Source organism: Gavialis gangeticus, unplaced genomic scaffold, assembly GCF_001723915.1.
Source record: "Gavialis gangeticus isolate Ggan-Ray unplaced genomic scaffold, GavGan_comp1, whole genome shotgun sequence".
In the NCBI taxonomy this organism is placed as follows: Eukaryota; Metazoa; Chordata; order Crocodylia; family Gavialidae; genus Gavialis; species Gavialis gangeticus.
The window spans coordinates 1112274-1116747 of NW_017728995.1; the positions used below are offsets into that span (position 1 = coordinate 1112274).

At 49.2% G+C, this 4474-nt stretch overlaps 1 long non-coding RNA gene across 1 annotated transcript in view; it reads left to right on the forward strand.

Moving 5' to 3' along the window:
- The window catches only part of LOC109287879, a 7824-nt gene extending 6418 nt beyond the window's left edge, over positions 1-1406 (forward strand). The window contains exon 3 of the long non-coding RNA XR_002094998.1: positions 1042-1406. This is a non-coding gene — a long non-coding RNA (uncharacterized LOC109287879). The remainder of the gene's footprint in view (positions 1-1041) is intronic.
- Positions 1407-4474: the final 3068 nt, after the last annotated feature.

Sequence of the window (4474 nt, forward strand, 5' to 3'; positions counted from 1 at the left end):
TTCTGTTACAGGTTTAAACCAGTTTCTGATCAGTTAAACCGGTTTAAGTGTAAGTTCTGACCCTAGCCCGGGAGATCAGAATGAGTGTGTCTACACATTGTCCTACATTGCCATACGACATGCTACGGTGACCTAGCAATTACATGTACCAGCAGCTACTTCGCCATATCAGTGCCTGCCCTGTTACAGTGAAATACAGCTAAAACTAACTGTGCACTATGCATATGGTGCAGTTCAGGTGTACTTTGGAAGAACTAAAGCATGGCGCAGTAACAATGTCACTGTAGGACAATGTGTAGATGTGTCCAATGCGGAGGGACAAAATGAAAATGGCTGGAAGTCAAATATAATTAGATCTTTAGATGAAATTAAAATAAATTGTATAAAGTTCTTTAGTTGTTTAAAGAAGAGAACTAATTAAGAATAAGAAGAGCTGCTCTTCAGTGAGGGTAAAGATAAAAATAAAAATAACATAGGTATGGAACAAAATAAATAAATACATTGTCTCAGTTTTTAATAAGGTTTAGAATCTGGGGCAAAGGCAGGATGGCTTATGAGAATGACTGTACAGAAATCAAAAATACCACATCCCAGGAAGCCAAACTCAAAATTGGGGGACTGTGTAATCCTCATCCAGACTACTGGGAGAACTGGGAAGTGAAATTTATAATCCAGATGCAAGGATTTTTAATACATCTATGAAATTTCTTTGAATAAATCTATAAAAAGAAATCTTTCAAAGTAGCATATTACTGGAAATTAATTATTGCAATACCTTTATTTAATCATAAATAATATTAAATAGTAAAATAAGTAATAATAAATACCTTTACTTAAGAAAAGGGATAATGATCCAGGCAAGTCCAAGACTCAATATTGTGCAAGACATTAGAACAAATTTTGAAGGGAAGGAAGGAGGAGGTAAATGGAAAATGGGGTAAAATCTAGTTGTACCAGAAGTCGATTATGGCAGACTAACCAATGTTTTTCTTTTATGACTTACTGTTATACAAAGGAAATCGGTTGTTTTCATCTATCTAGATGTCTGTGAAGCTTTTGATATGATGACATTATTGGCTAAAATGGAGATGGAAAAGAAGAATGGAGATTAGTATAAGAATGCCTAAGTGAGTAAGGAACTGGCCTTGACAGAGGGAAAAATGGGAGCAGGGTGGAATCTATCAAAGACTGGTTTTGGGAGTGAAATAGGCATAAATAGTTGCGTTGTATTAATTTTATACCAAACTGGGAGGCATCGTCAGTAGAAAGGTCACGGGGTGGGGGCATGTCTACACATGTAATTAATGTGCTGAAAGCTTATTGGGTATGTCTAAATGAAATGGTACTGCAAAGTGGATATTGCACTTTTATTTAATGCTAGCAAATTGCCCATCAAAAATGACGGGGATGGGTTGGGTGGGGGTGGCAATGGAGTGCTGCCACCCACCACCCTGTGTCACCTCCCAGGAGTAGGGGAGGAAACCTGCCTCACCGTCCCCTCTGTCCCCCTCTGCCAGCACCCCGCATCACTGCTGCCTCCAGCACTGCTGGCGTTGCCCCCCTGCTCTGTCCCTGTCAATCACTAACCAGTCAGTGCTCCAAGAGCATTACGGACAGACAGACGGATGGACTAAGTCTTTTATTATATAAGAATGTGTATAGGTAGGTACTAAATAAATGCACAGTTACCAGAGCTACTGCACAGTAATGCTAGTGAATGTCTTTTTAAGTTACTGTGCAGTAACCTAATAATACCGCCTTATAGCATATTAACCCTGTTGATACTATGATGTGCTATTGTGCAGTATTATGCTGCTACAGCATAGTCAGCTTCTTATGTAGACATGCCCACAGTGCAGTAAAATACTGTGCAGTAAGCTTTCCCTAGGAGCGTGTCTACACATGCGCCCTTTGGGAGCAAATTTGCTCCCAACAGGAACAGCAGGTATGGGCAGGGCTACTTCTGTCCTGCTCTGCTTCCATACAGCAGCCAGGGGGAGCTCTAACTCCCCTGGCTGCCAGCCATGGGCTGGCAGGGAGCCCCAGGATCAGGCCTGGGCTCTGGAGGGTGGGAGGAGCTGTCCTGCCTCCAGCGCAGCTGCTTCCCACCCCACACCTCTGCCCCAGCAGCTGCTTCCAGGCCCTGGCTCTGAGATTAGAGCTGGGATATCATCCCTTGTCCCAGCAGCAGGAATCTGCTGGGGTCCAGCTCTGGGACTGCCTGCTTCCAGAGCAGGGGACAATGTCCCAGCCCCAGCTTGGATCACCAGATTGGAGTGGGGGCTGGGAAGCAGGCATCTGCCTGGGGGAAGGGACAGTTCTCCCACCTTACACTGCCTGGGAGCAATTTGCTCTCAGTCAGCTATGTACCTGTGCACTATTGTGCATTAACTAATGTGCAGTAAATCTATTGCCTGTATTTTTAGGTAGTAGAAAACCAGGCATTAGCCTACTTTAATGCACATGAGCTGCTGCGCATAGTTATGGAGTGACACTTTACTGCACAGTAGATAAGTCTACTGCAGGGGTTTCCAACTGGGGGTACGTGTACCCCTGGAGGTACTTAGGCCCCAGGGGGTATGTGGCAGCAGCATGGAGAAGCCAGTGGCAGTTCCTGTTTCACCGGTAGCACTTCTAGTTTTTCTGCTGTGTGGGGGATCCCCCTCTCATTAACCAACCACCAGGGAAACCCCCTTTCTCCCCCCGCTCCTCCATAGGCTGCTGGGGGACCCCGTCCCTCACTCATTGGGGTGACTCCCTGCTTCTAGACTGGCTGCTGGGGGTATCCCAACCAAAAAAGTTTGAAAACCCCTGGCATACTGCATAAAGCATCTTGTGTAGATGCACCCTGGGAGTAGGATTATATTGAGGACTGGAGTACCAGAAATGGGATGAAATGAAATAGCACAGTGTGAGGTCAGCTACTTAAGGAATCACAGCATCATCTTTAAACTGAGAGCTTGACGGACTCATGCCCCCTGAGGTGGTGGGGCAGTGACCGCCTGCAGGTGGAATAGGGATTTCCCACAGGCAGCTGCAGCAGTGTTGGTGGCGGGGGGCGAGTGGCAACCACCCGTAGATGTCAGTGGCAGTGGCCAATATCTTGTGTGTGGGGGGAACACATACTCCCCTGTGCCCCCTATGCATTGCCTATGACTGAGAGTTTAGCAGCTGGAAACAACATTTAAGTACAGAGACCTGGACTAGAAGCCACCAGTGTAATGCAGCTGTAAAAGAGCCAGCTTTTTGGAAAATTGCTACTTCAGTACAAAGGGGCTTTTCACAGAGACTTCAGCTTTCCAACATTCAATGCAGCCTCTCTGGTCCATGTGCCAGGAAGCATTGTATCCTATGACCTGTGCTCTCTGCAGGCTGCAGCCATATATTAAAAATGCAACTCAGGGTTCAACCCTGTAGTCCTCTGAGTTGAGTTCAGCTGCTTGCTGTCTCATCCACCCCGGTGCTTAGCTGCGAGATCCCCACACGTCAAAACAGACAAACACTTTGGAAGCATTAAGAGCTGAGCTTGGCTACCTAAACTGGGAGGCTTAAAGCTTGGTCTTTGCCATCACATTCATGCCTCAAATCATAACCGAAATAATGCTGTTGTGGTACGGAAAACCTGCTTAGGCTTCAAGGGAACGAGCAGATGCTCAGCACCTCTGAGACAAATGGTGTATCTATTCAAGTTTTTTAATATTGTGCTGATGAAGGTGAGGGAGTAAGCGAGGAAGACTATGCCAGCCATGGTGGGTAGCCTTCATCTAGGTGTTTTGCAAGGATGGCTTTAGTAAGCATAATAAGTCACAGGCCAAACTCCACTCTTCTGCTCCTGCAATGTGCAGTGGGTGCTGCACCGGGCCTGCTATTAAATACTGCTGGAGCATGTCCCTGCCTTGCGCACGGGGCACGAGGAGACCCCGGCCCCCCGCAATTAAACACAAGAGCTGGAGGGTGCAGCCAACAGGCCTCTGTCCGCCAGCGAGGACGCAGCCAGGCCCGCGCTGAGCACACAGACGGGACCACATCCTCGCGTTCACCGAGGGTGGGGGGGCATCCCCATAGTGCCCGCGGTTCGGTCACGCAGGCCCTGCGACTCGCAGCCATGGGAGGTCGGGGCGACCCGCGGGGAGGGGTCCAGCCCTGCACTGAACGCCTGCGTTTGGCGGGGGCGTACCCGCGCTGTGAATGCGGGGCCCTGTGTGGCTACGGCGGGGGCGGAGGCAGGGACGAGCTCCATCCGCGCTGCGCACGGGACAAATCTCGTCTTGGCGCTCAGCCCCTCTCCCCCTCTACACCCCCCCAGGGACGAACCAAACCCCGCAGAGGGGGAAGCGGATGGAATATTCCAAACGGCTGATGGGAGGGGGTAATCCCCGCGAGGCTCCGCCCTCGGCGGCCCCTTCCCCCTCCCGCCAGCCTGTCAGCGCGCCGCGGGGCGGGGCCTGGGCGATGTCAGCGCGCAGCGGCGTCG